Source organism: Diadema antillarum, unplaced genomic scaffold (assembly GCF_040938485.1).
Source record: "Diadema antillarum isolate AM-2024a unplaced genomic scaffold, OU_Dant_1.0 seq00001894_RagTag, whole genome shotgun sequence".
Classification (NCBI taxonomy): Eukaryota; Metazoa; Echinodermata; class Echinoidea; order Diadematoida; family Diadematidae; genus Diadema; species Diadema antillarum.
This window is the reverse complement of record NW_027272560.1, coordinates 156,149-173,477: the sequence shown is the minus strand read 5'-3', so window position 1 is coordinate 173,477 and position 17,329 is coordinate 156,149. Positions and strand designations below refer to the sequence as shown.

The following is a 17,329-nucleotide window of genomic DNA, read 5'->3' as shown; positions in this document are numbered from 1 at the left end:
GGCTTACCATAATCAAGCAAGTCTAAATTAAAATCTCCCATTATATACACGTGTCTGTTGCGCAAATAGGGCGAATCTAAAATGATTTCTAAAGTTGAGATGAAATCAGAATGATCACAGTTTGGGGGCTTATAAATTTCTCCTATTAATACGTTTTTACCACCTGGCATACTTATATCAATAAAAATACTTTCAATGGAATCAGACATATAATTCAGCTGGGTTATCGTTTCAAATTTCAAATTGTTGTTCACATAAAATGCCACACCTCCACCTCGTTTACAAACTCTGTTATTTGTTACCAGTGTGTAACCATCTAATTGTATGAGGGAAGTGAAATTTTCAGCCATCCAAGTTTCACATAATCCCAGAACTGAAAGTTTTACATTCAAAGTGTCGAGAAATAATTGTAATTGATCAAAGTTTTTAATCAAACTCCTTATATTGTAATGCAAAACTGAGAAAGTATACTCCGCTCTGAAAGACTTAAGCTGTGCTACATGTTGCGGTAGAATATAACTGGATATTGTTAGTTTCGGATGGAATGAAGCGTCATGGCCATCATGAATGAGGTCAAGATCAGGCATATCATCATTAAGAGTATTGATATCATCAATACCGTTGGATACGTTACCTAACATTTTTAACAGACATACATGGGTAAGATAATAAGGTGGTGTAACATTGCTTGGAATCACCCTCAGAAGAGAATACAATAACATCAGAGATCACGGTTTGGTCAACCATTTCGTTACAATGTGAAATACATATATAGACGCACACAGTACAAGTATCGCATGGGTGCCTTGGCACCATCAGAGCCGTAGTGAAATGCACTCGACAGTATGCACATGTTCCAAAAGAGAAAGCATGAGAAAAATGCAACTTTGAACTATCAATGAACTGACTACTCGATTTCCACAAAAATAGACTCAGTATTAAGAATACAGTAGCTGAGAATACATATGACTTTTTAAAAAAGTCGAGGGCGAGAAGATTAAGGAATAGTAACCATTTGTTTGGTGTGACCAGGGAGGTGAGTCCCAACCTACAAAATTGGACTTGGGGGAAAATGGAGGGGAACCCCACCACCATCCGGTTCATTAACAAGACAACAATCACTATGTAAGGGAAAACGACTGGATAAGGTTTGAGCTGAGGAGACATGGCATAAAATTGAATGCTTAGTACATGATAAGTCGCATGATGCGTCGCACGGGTGACTTGGGAATACCAAAGCTCAAGTACAATGATCTCGACAAGACCTGATACAAAAAGGGAGGCATGAGAAAAATGTGGCGTACAACTTTCAATGTAATGAATTCTCGGTTTACACAGAAACAGACTCGGTGTTGTGTATACACTGACTAACGCTATGAATAAATGGAACAATATGATGAAAGCAAAAGCTACAGAATAATGGAACGGTAAACGCACATCTGGTGTGCCTGGTATAATGACGTAAACAGAACTACAGGACTAGAGTTGGGCTGGAATGAAATCCCACCACCACCAAGTTCATAACTTGGCACCAAACCACATACCAGAGGAATGCATTAATTTACATTCGCTTTCCGCTTGTTCTATACCCACGTATAAAGCATGTTCTGACATGAAAAAAAAAGAGAAAAGTCGGCAATGATATTCAGACAACAATTCGGCGCAGGATTTATACGAATACACAAACGCATGATTTTAATCACAAAATTTCTCTCGTGAAGGTGCCTATCAAATGCCAGCAAGCAAAAAAAAATAATAATAATAATAATAAAAAGCATGATACTGAACCAGGACTTAGATTATCATGATGAATTTACAACCAAATGAAAAATCAGATTTGTATTATTTACTACCATACACATTAGACAAGTTTAAGAGAACTAATCTCTGTATGGTTCCCATTTCCTCGTACCTTTCTCCTTGCAAAACAAGACTACGTCGGTGCCGACGACGGCTATCTTCGTTGACAGGTTTTTTTCCTTGCGAAGTGTGAACGCAGTGTTGGCGAGCTTGCTCCGTGAAATCTCAACATTACTTATAAGTGAAATTAATTATAAGTGAAATAATTAATTATAAGTGAAATCTCAACATTACCTCTTATAAATAACAAAAAATATATACATATATAGGTCCAGTCTCAGATTCTTAGAACTTCATTTCTTGTAGAAAGAGAAATTGCTTAGCCATCCAAGGTACTGTTGAGTTCTGTTTCAAAAGACCTGGTTTGGATGATGAATTTCATTTCAGCTAATTTTCTGGCTTCTCTGTCTTTGAAATTAGTGCCGATGATACTGAATTGTAGTTCCGGAATTGAGTGGATGCCTGAGTTGAAATGTTAGGCAACTGGTAGTGATGAGTTGTGCTGAATTTAATTTCTGTGATTGTTGAAACGAAGTCCGAACTTAGTACCTGGTTCCCCGATGTACTTTGCGTTAGGGCATTTGGAATATGAGATGCGGTAAACCACATTTTGGGTGTCATCACATGTGGCGTGAGGGGTAGAAACAGAGATGCTAAGAGTTAGTTCTACTTTTTCAGACGTGAGCATATGGGCACAGATTTGGCAACGGCTTTTGCCACATGGGCGGTTAGCCTTCTATTTTTGTTTCTTTGAGATTGAGCTCTTTACCAACAAGTCTCGTAGGTTTTTCGGTTGTTTTTGAGCGTCGATGGGGTGGTTCGAAAACGTGGTAGGGAGAGATTTGTCAAGAGATAGGTGTATCCACTCCTTGTTGATTTCGTCAATCAACGTTTTTGTGGAGGGATGATACGTGGTTACATGAGGTACCCTGTCGGATGGTTTAGCTGTTTCGTTTTTACTCTTGAGTATTTCTTCACGCGTTTTTTTATTTAACTCTTTCTAGACTGCGGTTTATCATGTGGATAGGATATCATCTTTGTAAGAAGAAGCCTCCTAATGTGATTGCTTGTTTGTCAAATCCCTCGTCATCTGAGATGATTCTCCGGTATCTCAGAAACTGACTGTACACGACCGCTTCTTTGCAGTTTTTTTTTATTTTTTTTAATGGAAGCTAGATGTTGCAGTTGTTGTTGTTTTTTTTCTTTGTATACCGATAACTCGACGGGCGCCTGACAACGCAATGATTGCATCTTCCATGCACTCGGTGTGTGTGTCTATGTGTGTGTGCGTGTGTGTGTATGTGTGTTCGTGAGGGTGTTGTGTGTTTATGTACTTGTGTGTTTGTGTGTTTTGGATGTGGTAGGTGTGCAGCATCTACTTGCAAAAGTCTTGCAGTTACTTGCGAAAGTCTTGTGCATGCTAAAAAAAAGTAATGATAATCAAGATTTATTCTGAAAGAAAATAAAAGTAGGTCAAAAAAGCGAGGTCGTTGTTCACGTCTGAAAAAATTAACTTTCTGGTCATAATCATTAGATAATATTGTAAGAAATTGTACACTCTTTTGTTACGTTATTCAAACTTACAACTTGTGTTATGAGCACATATTTTCTATTTAAATTCGAATTGTGCCTACATATTGTGAACTAGTTTAGTAATCATGTCATTAAGCATTACAACTTTTTGCCCGTATATAAACGTGACGCAACAATGTTGCAACTATATATATAGGAATCGTAATAGGTGGTAGACGTAGATACAGGATTTAGGACATTAGGAGTAGAGTAGGTTAGATTCGTTTCATGGTTGTACCTTGAGTTACTCACAGCTTTATTACATCTTGGAATCAGATACTACTTAGCCTTGCGGTCACAACTTAAAAATGAAATCAAAATCACGTCCATTTCATTTGTTTATTTTCGTCAAAAAGGCGACTTTAGGACGTCTTTTTTGTTTTCTTTACAAATATACGTTAGAAAGGCATAAATTGACGTGCAAACGACGTGTAAATGACGCTATTCTGAAGTGACATCTTGTCTTTAAAATGTTAGTTTACGCGTCATTAAGAGTTCTCTATGACCATCAAATATGACGTCTTTTGGATTACTTCTGCACTTGGACTAAACGTCAGAACGACGTCTATTTTACGTCAGCGCTGTCTTCAAAAAAAGTCGTTAACTGTCGACAAAAATACGTCATTTTGCTCAAATGGAAGACGTAAAAAGACGTCATATTTAGACGTCAGAAAGACGTCTAATATGTCGTCTTAACGACGTAAATAAACGAAGATAATGGACGTCATTTAAACGTCGTAGACTGACGTCAAAATGTATCTTTGCTCAAATGGAAGACGTCAAAAAGACGTCATATTTGTGACGTCTGTCTGACGTCTAGGTGGTCGTACAAAGACGCCTTAATGGCGTTTAGATTACTACCTGAAAGACAGAATATCACGTCAGAATAACGTCATAAACATGTCGTTTACATTTAATTTACACGTCATTAAGAATTCTCTATAATATGACCACCAAATATGACGTCTTTTGGACTACTACTTGAGCAGAATATGACATATTTCACGTCAGTTTAAAACATCTATATGACGTCCATTTTGTTTATTTTTCGTCAAAATGACTTTTTTGACGTCAGATCTTGTTTTTAAATTAGAAATTTACACATCTTTATGGAGTCATTGTATGAGCACCAAGACGTCAGAAAGACGTCACAAATGTGACGTCTTTTAGATGTCTTCCATATGAGCAGAAATGCGATTTTTTTTAACGTCAGCTTAATAGATAATATTAATAAATAATAAATGGCGTCGATCTTCTGGGATTATTTATGCCAAAAAGACGGCTATAATGACTTCAAATCAACGTCATTCTGACGTGTCTCTAGTATCAGGGAATACGTCGCTAGGATGACGTGAAAAATACCTTAAAGAGCAACGTAAATTTGACGTCATTTATTCGGTGTTAATATGACGTCATTAATATGTCCTGAATTGACATAAATTTTGCGTCTAGTAGTACGATAATTATATGACGTCGTAAGTACGTCGCAAAACTGACGTAAACTTTATATAATGAATTAGTCGCTAATATAACGTCCAAAATACGTTGCAACTTGACGTAAATTTTACGGCAGTTATGCGGCGTTAATATGACGTGAAGAATACACCCAAAACTGACCTAAATTTTACGTCTTCTGTACGTCCCTCATATGACGTCACAAATACGTCGCAAAACTAACGTAGATTTTACGTTATCAATACGTCGCTTATATGACGTCAGGAATTCGTCGCAAAGCAAAGTAAATTTGACGTAATTATTACGTCGTTTTCATGACGTACTATATACGTCACAGAGCAACTTACATCTTACGTCATTAATACGTCGTTAATTTGAAGTGAAAAATACGTAGCAAAATTAACGTAAATTTTACGTCATTAATACGTCACTAACAATTGGAAAAACACATGACAGAAAACTGACGTAAACTTTACGTCATTACGAGGTCCCTACGACGTAATAAATACGTTGCAAAAAAGACGTTGAAATCACGTCATTATCTGGTCATTCTACGACGTGCGACCAGTTTTACCAGTTGCAACCAAATTAAGACGTCTTTTCGACGTCAGTCTGCTATGTGGGCAGTACGCGCGGTTTCTTCTGTTGAATGGTCCCTCTCTCTCTCCACCCCTCCCCGTTCCCCAAGTCTGGCACCTTGGCATCGTGGGATTTTTCTTCTTTCTGGAAACTTGGTGTTCACTCTTGACTGCGCGTTATTGATTTGTTTGTTTTTTGTTCTTTATCTGAACCATGCACTGTGCTCTATACATGTGGAGCACGCACAGCTAGTCACCACTCGATTATCACCATGCAGGCAGCTAATTACCGCGAGCAGAAAACGGCAGACAGAAAGATCCGTCTGTCAGGGGGAGTCTTTTATCTATTTATTTTTTTTTTTACGCTATCGCTCTCCTCCATAGTCAGACGGAAGCTGGTAGGCACTGGTACTATACATCGCTGTGGGGAATCTCTATGGAGAATTGGGTGAGGTACCCCACCCTTCCCTAGATCGGCAAATTTAAACTTGTATAGTAAAATCAACATTTCAAGTATGCATTGCACTCACCAGATTAATGATATATCCAACATTTTGATAGAATTTTAATGAAAAAAAGTTTTCATGAAAAAAATGCAACTACCAGCGGTCGTAACAGCTCTTCAGCGTATGAATCCGCTAGCCAATCACATACGAAGCAGATTTCTACGTGTTTTTTTTATCAAAACACGTACCTCGCATGTGATTGGCTAAGGATTCAAAATGGCGACTTACAGATAGCGAACGGCGATGATGCGATATGGATACAAATTTCTGCGAGCCTAGTTACTGTGAGTATTTTGATTGCACAATGTGAGAAAGTTGCCCCAAATATTGCTGCATAATATGTGTAATGTCATGTCAAACTTGATTGAATATAAAAAATCTGTCTGAAATTTGGTTTATCGTAACGTTTGATCTGTGCGCGACCGCTGGAAGCGCATCCTTACACTGTTACAGGTGCCAGCATGCATCATTGCTTTCGGTCTGTATAGGAGGGGATCCGTGAAGCCACAACCAGTCTCCGCGGAACATTTCCCCGACGATCAGATACAGACCGATCTTTCGGTCAACTAGCTGTTGCCGCTACCTTAACTGCCGAAATACTGGGCTTTGTTACCACCTATTATTCGGCGAGACACACGTTCTGTATTGGAACATAAATGGACTTTCTTCTATAATGATTGTTGGTGTTGCATTGAGTAAGTGTTCGACATTTGTTGAAATCGTGACATCGCTAGACAGTCGTTAGTTTTAGGCCTGTGTATGCTGTGTTTGCTTGCCCGATATTGGCAGGCATTTTCTACTTTTATTCCAAAACGCTTACCCGACTTTGATTTTCACTTGCCCCTGTAATTGGGCAAGCGCTTATGTCGCACCCTGGACAAAACACCCTGGACCAAACACCCTGGACCAAACACCCTGGATCAAACACCCTGGACCAAACACGCTGGACCAAAAACCCAGAACCACACACCCTGGACCAAACACCCTGGACCAAACACCCTGGACCAAACACGCTGGACCAAAAACCCAGAACCAAACACCCTGGACCAAACACCCTGGACCAAACACCCTAACCCTAACCCTAAAAAACTACTCGACTATCCCACCGCAGGCAGCTTACTGCGAGCAGAAAACGGCAGTATCTTCTGTTACCGTAGACAGAAAGATATCAATCTGTCAGTGTTGGGGGGAGTCTTCTATTTATCTTTTTTAATGCTATCGCTCTCCTCCGTTGACGCTGTGGGGAATCTCTATGGCGAATTGGGTGAGGTACCTAACCCTTCCCTAGATCGGCAAATTTAAACTTGTATAGCAAAATCAACAATTCAACCTAGTATGCATTGCACTCACCAGATTAATGATATATCCAACATTTTGGTAGAATTTTCATGAAAAAATATGCAACTACCAGCAGTCGTAACAACTCCTCAACATATGAATCTATACTAGCCATTCATATGTGAGGTAGATTTCTATGTGTTTTTTTAATCAAAACATGTACCTCGCATGTGATTGGCTAAAGGATTCAAAATAGCGACTTACAGATAGCGAAAGTAATGATACCATATGGATACAAATTTCTGCGATATAACCTAGTAACTGTATTTCGAGTGCACAATGTGGGAAAGTTTCCCCAAATATTGCTGCATATCATGTCAAACTTGTTCAAATATAAAAAATCTGTCTAAAATTTGGTTTATCGTAACGTTTGATCTGTGCGCGACCGCTGGAAGCGCATCCCTAGAGGAGCCAGCATCATTGCCTTCAGTCTGCATAGGAGGGGATCCGTGAAGCCAGAACCAGTCTCCGCGGAACATTTCCCCGACGATCAGATACAGACCGATCTTTTGGACAGCTGCTGCCACTATCTTAACTGCAGAAATACTGGGCTTTGTTCCCACCTATTATTCGGCGAGACACACATTGTGTATTGGAACATATATGGACTTTCTTCTATAATGATAGTTGGTGTTGCATTAAGTAGGTTTTCCGACATTTATTGAAATCTTCACATCGCTAGACAGTTGTTAGTTTTAGGCTGGTGTATACTTAAGTTCATAAGGTTTTTTGGTAGTAAAATATTGGAAAAAAGATGGCTTCGAAATTTTTGCCTGCCAAATATTGGCAGGCATTTTCAACTTTTGTTCAAAAATGCTTACCCGACATTGATTTTCACTTCCTCGGGTAATTGGGCAAGTGCTTCTGCCGAACCTTGGACAAACCAACCTGCACCAAACATGCTGGACCAAACACCCTGGACCAAACACCCTGGACAAAATGCACCGGACTAAACATCCTGGACAAAACACGCCGGACAAAACTTCCTGGACAAAACGCCCGGACCAAACACCCTGGACCAAACACCCTGGACAAAACGCACCGGACCAAACACCCTGGACAAAACACGCCGGACAAAACTTCCTGGACAAAACGCCCGGACAAAACACCCTGGACCAAATACTCTGAAAACCCCTAACCCTAACCCTAACCCTAACCCTAACCCTAACCCTAACCCTAACCCTAACCCTAACCCTAACCCTAACCCTAACCCTAACCCTAACCCTAACCCTAACCCTAACCCTAACCCTAACCCTAACCCTAACCCTAACCCTAACCCTAACCCTAACCCTAACCCTAACCCTAACCCTAACCCTAACCCTAACCCTAACCCTAACCCTAACCCTAACCCTAACCCTAACCCTAACCCTAACCCTAACCCTAACCCTAACCCTAACCCTAACCCTAACCCTAACCCTAACCCTAACCCTAACCCTAACCCTAACCCTAACCCTAACCCTAACCCTAACCCTAACCCTAACCCTAACCCTAACCCTAACCCTAACCCTAACCCTAACCCTAACCCTAACCCTAACCCTAACCCTAACCCTAACCCTAACCCTAACCCTAACCCTAACCCTAACCCTAACCCTAACCCTAACCCTAACCCTAACCCTAACCCTAACCCTAACCCTAACCCTAACCCTAAAGGGCCGTTCACATTGGAGCGGTTTTGCGGCAGCGGCAGCGGCGGCGGTTTGCCGCTAAACTCTGCCGCAGCGGCACGCTGTGCACACTGGAGCGGTTTGCCGCGCGTAATATGCAAATTAGATTGTTGCCCTTGGGCACCTGCAGTTTACTAGTAATCAATTACATAATTATCATGCACATGTATACCGTGAATACATTCCCCATGGATCTGAGAATTTACAAAATCACTTTTCCAAAACGAAACAAGGAAATCAAAGATGCGTAACATGCAAGAAGACTATTGGACAATCAGTACTGGAATATCAGCTTTTCAACTTTTTGCAAAAAAAAAAAAAAAAAAAAAAACTTTCAACACAGACTGTTCGATGAAACTGCAAAATATTCCTTGTGTTACTGATATTGGTATGCATGCAGAAATTATAGCATCGGACCACTGCCATATATACTGAGAAGGTGGTACATTAAAATGTGTACATCCCACACCTCAATATCTCAAATATGATCTGCGAATGTCACATTTTCCTCTTTTTTTTAAACAAAATTAATCAGCATCCAAAGTAATGATATCTTATCTTGTTTCGTGTTAATGAGAAAATGACTAGTATTTTTTTTCTGGTGTCGGCAAAGTAGTCAACTGTATGAAAGATGAGCTCTTAAAAAAAAACAAAAACAAAAACAAAAAAACCCAGCAACATACTTCTTTACTTGTCATTCCAATCTTTTACCATAGAATAGTACAGTATACCGGTATTATGATATATATATATATATATTTTAATCATCATGATTGTCATTCATTTTCATGTGCATGTTTGTGTAATGATTTTTGTACTTCATAACTCACTTTTCCTACTGCGCCTTGAGCACGTTAGTCATGTGGGATTGGCACATTAAATGTATATTGTATTATTATTATCATTATTACCGATGAACTCCATACGGATGAAATGTTAATGTTTGATTTGATATCTGTCACAGTTCATGCTCTTTCTGGAAGTGTAGTTACAAAGGTGAGGGGATGTTTTAGGTAATATGCCTGCCATTCACTCTCCTACTCCAACCTATTAGATCTACGTATGTAGAGTATAATGTAATCCACAAACAGCCCATAATAAACTCGCCAACATACTGTACTCCCAGCTATGGAAAAACAAGAGTAGCATTTTCACTCTCCACAACATGTATTTCATATTATGCATGGGGAAGAAATTAATGGCAGTTTTGCATCCTCTTAGAAAAACAAACAAACAAACAAACAAACAAACAAACAAACAAACAAGAACAAAAAAATACACACACACACACACACACACACACACACAATCTCAGTTTGGATTTCAAATTCATACATCTGTATTACACCATCAAATCTACGCTTTCAGAAATCTGGATAGCATGTTAACACTTAAACAGACAGTCGATTTCCAAGTGAACCACACAACTGGGTAAAGTGATTACCAAAAGCCAACTGAGGTCAGGTTTATCTTAAGCAAGTTTTGTGGAATTGCACTAAATCTTTTCTTCAATTAATTTAACCACCGAATGAAAACAATAGTTAACGGGAATTTTAACCAACTTATGTCGATAAATGACAAACATCACTCCAAATACACATCAAACAATGTACATACACTAATACAAACCACACATGTCAAATTTAGCACTTGAGACACTAATTCAGGACAATTGTAACATTGCAACATACAGTCTCATTTGATGTGATCTAATATGGCAGTCTGTTGCACAAATAAAGTACAGTGTATACATATACTGTTAACATTTGCGAAAGGAAGTAATATAGCACATTCACATATAAAATGAAAATTCAAAAGATCTGACATTGTATGAGCAACTTTGTAAATCTGAATGGATACACATGAGTTGTCAAAACAATACAGTAATGGTAGTATGGTACTGGATTTTATGAATGATTGAAGTACATGTATGATAATTAACACCAATGTAATTTGTATCTTGGACCAATTTTCTACAAGCATATTATTCTCATCTCCTACATCTGAAAAAAAAAAGAATTAATCTAGTGCAAATTCCTAGCAGAAATGCATACTTTACAACATAAAACAAATCAGTCGTTTACATTTCATCTTTCAAACCTCATAAGGACCAATCTTTCTAATTAATAAGATACAAAAAGTACTTGTATTACATGTACATGGGTCTAGGGCAATTACCCCCTGGGCAATTACCCCGGACCCTTCCCCTGGCCCTAATCCTAATTCTAATCCTGAACCTAATCCTAACTCTAATCTTTACTCTTACCTTACCACTAACCAGTATTTAGCCAGGGGGTAATTGCCCTCTGGGGCAATTGCTCTGATACGCGTATATACATGTAGGACAGGGAAAATATAGGAGAGAATAGGATTGAGAGAAAAGAGCAGAACAGAGTTCATCAAATGAAGTGAGCAAGAAAGAGCGGATACATAGGGGTGGATGAGGCTTGAGATTTACAATGATATGGACATGTATTGAAGTTACAAACACAAACATAAGAAAATCAGGATAAGCAAAGGAATACAACAAAAATGGGCACCTAGGTGCTTACATGGTTCAATTTAGCTAGTCAGATAACAAAATTAAGTAGCAAACAGAATAGCAACATATTACGCATATAGTGCAATGACCCGTTATGAGTTATCTGACATCAAATACTAATTTAATGCAAGGAAAGTACAAACTGAGTGTTCCAGATTATTCATGTAATGAAAATAATATTCGATGCCATGTCAACATTTATAGATTTGGGTTTCAAGATAAACTCGAAGCTTCCAAAAATCTGTAGTAGCATGCTTCAGGTACGTACACTATAAAGTGCTTGCTCTACTGCTAATTATTTTACTCATTGCCATGCAGCATAATACAATATTGCATCCATGCATACTCCAAAGTCAAATACACACATGTGACAGGTACTATGTAGGTGCATAGTGGAAAGGTGGAATTTCATGTTTGAATAGTATGATGGCTACTGGCCTACCTGGGAGCAATGCAAAGAATTCTTGTGTTGTGGGCCTGTACATGTATATGCCATCACATTTCCTGAGTCGAGTTCTAACTGCGAAGTGATACACAATAGCCTGCCTTGTATGATAATCATGAAGAACTTGATCACTTCTTACGAACATAGATGAAATTGCTTGGGGTACATCTTCACTACTCAAGTGATTCATGAAGGATGCCAGTTGAAGACAATTATATCTTGTGTTTTCAAATTACCATTCACATTATAAAGACTGAAAGTAGTTTGATCCACAATATTTTGGTTAAATTTTCTATAGATTTTTTTTCATTACCATGGCAACACATTAATTACATACCACATTTACCTGTAATACTGGCCACATATGCCAAGTTCTAGGTCAGCTCCTAAAAAAGCAAGAGTTGTTGTAACTTGGGTTGGAACCAGGTGCAAGCATGGTTAGCAACAATAGCGTTGATAGATATTTGGGTCAGGTGAGGTCATTTAGAACTAGTTTCCATGGCGATGTCACAGTTTGGTGCTCTATACATCCCTTGTCAACTTGTACACACTATGTGTGGGCGTGGTGTGTAATAATGGAATTAGCAGCTTTTCACACATCGATACTTGTCTACATTATCATAAGTAAAACTAAACTCCTTGAAAAGTGAATACATGTTTCAAAGAAGCATTGACCACTAATAGTATCAATATACATGTACCTTATCATTCATACATGGTACAGGTGTAGTCAAAATACAACAATATCCATATGGCAAATGGCTTGTGAAATAAAATGGTCACTGTTATGAGGAAACCACAATTAAAGGTCAGTGCCTATTTCCCTATAACATTGTATGTACTTCTCAAGCAAATGCTGTTTGATTATGCAGACTTGATACGGGAAGGGTGGAGATGATAAATAAATGGTTGCATTATGGTTGACTCGGCAAATTTCGAAAATAAGGGATGGATGCCAAAGTTACAAATCCTCCTTGTTTGTACAGGAGTCCCTTTTAAAATGGTCTCACTGCCATGCAATGTGGCCAGCACTTGCGATTTAGAACGAAGATCAACTTGAAGACAAGATCAGCTGCACCCACAATGCCTTGAGGATTGTGCCCTGTGCTCCACAACTGCAGATACATGTACCTGAAGAGGGTATGATTTGCTTTCTCCAATAAGAAGGATGAAGGGCTGTGACTGCGGATGTTCTGTGTCGACCACATATGAGCAGTTAAAACAGTCCTTCCTGGAAGAATGAAAAAGGCAAGCATATGGAAACAGTGTAAACATTTTGAAGACATACATGTATTGATGTGCACTATTTTCTTATGCCTTTATATACATGATATTTCCAGTAATTTTGTATCATATATTTACTAGCAACTCCAGCAAACTAGGAGCAAGAGTGACCAAGATCAGAAGGTCATTCTTTGAAGCTGAAGATCTACTATGCACATACAGGGGTGAGTCAAACATGATATCTGGAAACAGGGGGCAAAATTGTTTCAGAAGGGAATGGGGAGGTAGTACAGGCCAGTAAGAAAGCTACAGATCACAACAGAACAATTTACACAATTCTGGCCTTCATGGAGTTATTTGTTTGTTTGTTTATTTTTCCCCATGTCTAGCTTAATTACAAACCAGAACTATCTTTGCAAAGAAGTGTAACTTTGTCTAAAGTCAATTTTTTTTTGACCACCCCCCCCCCCAAAAAAAAAAATAATAAAAGTGACAGACAATTTTACATTCAAAGTTACATTTGACTTGCATTTTCATGTCCTCCGAAACTGATTAAATTGGTAAGGGCCAATTACTAGACCTAGGCACCTATGGTACACTATAATACACTATTAAAATGATTGATTGGTCCATGCTGCATATTGTGATACCTGTCAAATGTATGGGATGATGCCATATACATTATAAAGAAAGAGAAGAATCTACATATATGTACATTTCCTTGAAATGAAGGGGCAGGGTAAAGATTAAAAGATGTGCCTTCACAGAAATTTCACTCTTAAGTTAAGTTCACTCTTTAGTTCTAGGTGATCGACATACAAAATATGTACCTGTGTTGTCATTAGAATTATCAGGTACGGTGCAATACATGTACCATCACTTCCAAAATAAAGTTGCCCCCCCCCCCCCCCCCACAGGAGTAAGGTCAAGTTCTGAACAATGGTTATGGTATAAATGTACCTAGAATGTCAATCTTTTGAATAATGCACTTTCAGTAAATCCTGAAAGCTGAAACTCACAGTTTTCCAGTCAATGAGTGAGCTTGCATCAAAGCCTGATCAGGGATGCAGCCTCCTTTGCATGGTCTTTCCGCATTTGCTGAATAGGAGGGAAGCAGATTCAATCACTGTTTACCTGAGGGTAAATGATATTCATACAAGTGAGGTGTTATACAAATGATGTGTTATACAAAGCATTATAACATTATTTCCTTACATGAATAGGGGGAACTTTTTACTCAGCACAAAGAATTAATGTAATATAAACAGGTCTCTTTTAAAAAGCGCCTTAGCCCTTCATCCCCACAACCAACACCACATGCAGGAATTGATTGCCTGAACTTTTGATATCTGATTTTTGCTCTTAAATTGCTCATTTTGCAGTACAGTGTAAGTGCTACTAAAATGCCAAGTGCTTTTATCAATGAAACTATTCATGAAAATATACATTTGGTATTGCTACCAACATGAATTAATGCACTGAATTACGGTACCTGCAGAACACAATACAGAGGGTCATCTTTCCTACCGAGGAACACAAAGGACTGGCACAGTCTCCCAGACGAAGTGGCTGCTTCAACCCTTGATACAATATGTCAAGGGTCAGCAATTAACTAACCACTGCATCACTGGCATTTAAATTGTATGAATGAGGGTACCACCTATCGGCACCCTATGAATTTGCAGAGCAGTTTATTCCAAAATTATAAAACAAATTTGCCTAAGTTTTTCCTCAAATAAGCTGTAAATACTGCAGTTTCAAATCTCGTGACCGTTCTGTTGATCTGAATCTCCATTGTAAAATTATGCAATTTTAGTGCGTGCGACGCATTTTCTTTGCGTGGCTGAAAAAGGGTACCTCACGATCTGCACCCCTTCCCTCCATAGGTAATACATGTGAATTTCATAGTCATGCATTGTTACTGAGTGGATGTGTAATTGAAACGTGTTCAGTTTGTTTTGTTGGCTTGATTTTCGTTTCTTTGTAACTGTTTTCATAGCTATAAAATGGCACTTAATCCCACGCGTACCTTTTTGTTCTATACGCAAACAGCCATGATACGCAGGGTGTCAATGTACCCTGCCGATAGCTGGTACCCTTACCATACATTGAAGAAACCATCCAAGTCTATTGATTGTGGGAAATGTGGGCATCTTTGGAAAAGCAATACAAGATAATGCACATGCTTACCAGCTACAGTACAGTTACAGTTAAAGTGATATTTAAAAACATTACCCTTAACTTGGTCAGACTCAGCCTGAGAGGATTTGATTCACTTTCTAACAAGACAAATCAGTCCTACTTCACTGCCTGTCTGATGATGCGAGACTGAACGCGAGTAAATTCAAGTAGATCGTCTTTGTCATGCCAATGCAATGCCAATGGACAAAGTTGTGGTTATGTGTATGCATTTATACCAGTGCGGTGGCGGTATGGCAGTACAAAAACACCTACGTAGTACGTGACCTAGATCTAGGCCTGTAACGGCTGTATAGATTAGAAGAGGCAGATCAGTTAATAGTAAATACCCAGAACATACCTTTTAGGGCCTAACGTGCGTTTAGGTCTAGAACTATGTCTACCACAACGTTTAACAGTACTATCAGAGTATCAGGCCTACAGTCTAGGTGTTTCTGTTGTTGTTTTTATTTGAATTTATTTGCCGTTTATCATTGATCATTTTTTCCCCGTATTAATTTATGCCAAATTTTTACTTATGAATTAGAAGGTTCCTACTTTAATTCCAAAATTTTCCCTAGGCAGGGCCTACATTATTTTAATTTCATTAGAAATAATTCAAAAATACTCTATGATATCAAACATATCTAACGTTAGAGTGTCTAGTCTACTAAGAAGCATATAATAAATACGTTGTATACGCCTACGTAACCAGTACTAACCTTTCTTTCTTTCTTTCTTTCTTTTTTTTTTTAAATGAGGCCCTTCCGCCTACCTACCAGTAGTATACAATCGACCATATTGTGGTCCATTGATCATATGAGAAGCCCTTCCCATCTAGAATTCTATGGACCCCATACATTACTGGTCATTAGTAGGTGTGGGACTAGTCGGACAGTAGGAGTGCTCCTACTGCTGGACCTAGTAGACCTCTAGTTCTAGATCTACTCTAGACTTCAAAGGCTTCAGTACCACGTTGGCGGAATACTATATCAGACATAGATAGGCGTATATGGGACTGTGGTATTGATAGACTGCTTTCTTTCGCTGGCGAGTCTGCGTCTATGGCAAAATACGTGGAAAGTTACAATCTGCAATGTAGCCTCTGCAAGAGAGTGACCGCTGTCAAGGGTCGAAACAAATAGCAAAACCTTGAGAAAACCAAACGAGCAACTTACCATTTAGCCCGATTTCATCACCAATGGTCTCCAATTCGATATTTTCCTCAGGAGTGTTTTTGTGAACATAATTGAGTTTATTGTACAAAAGTTGTCTTTTTTGGACGTCTTCGTTCCGCTCTTCGATCGAGGTGTTGTACCTTCGCGAGACTCTTTTTCAAGCTAAAGTTTATGACCCCACCCACATAAATAACGTCACGAACTATACTCTATTATAATTGGTCAATACCAACCTCGCCGCAGCGGCAGACTAGAAAAATCGCTCTGCGGAGCGATTCGAGAAAACCGCTTGCGGTTGCCGCTCTGAAAAGTCACCGCTACCGCTCCAGTGTGAACGGTTGTATATGAACAACACGCGAGGGATTTTTGCGGCACGCCGCTGCCGCTGCCGCTGCCGCAAAACCGCTCCAGTGTGAACGGACCCTAACCCTAACCCTAACCCTAACCCTAACCCTAACCCTAACCCTAACCCTAACCCTAACCCTAACCCTAACCCTAACCCTAACCCTAACCCTAACCCTAACCCTAACCCTAACCCTAACCCTAACCCTAACCCTAACCCTAACCCTAACCCTAACCCTAACCCTAACCCTAACCCTAACCCTAACCCTAACCCTAACCCTAACCCTAACCCTAACCCTAACCCTAACCCTAACCCTAACCCTAACCCTAACCCTAACCCTAACCCTAACCCTAACCCTAACCCTAACCCTAACCCTAACCCTAACCCTAACCCTAACCCTAACCCTAACCCTAACCCTAACCCTAACCCTAACCCTAACCCTAACC

General features: G+C 39.2%; 1 long non-coding RNA gene across 1 annotated transcript; it reads right to left on the bottom strand.

Annotated features, from left to right (window-relative positions):
• Positions 1-13,000: 13,000 nt before the first annotated feature.
• LOC139713011 (uncharacterized) lies at positions 13,001-16,631 on the bottom strand. Its single transcript, XR_011709607.1, has 3 exons — positions 16,541-16,631; positions 14,204-14,282; positions 13,001-13,191 (listed from the first exon to the last, which is right to left on the bottom strand). It is a non-coding gene; the product is annotated as an uncharacterized lncRNA (long non-coding RNA).
• Positions 16,632-17,329: the final 698 nt, after the last annotated feature.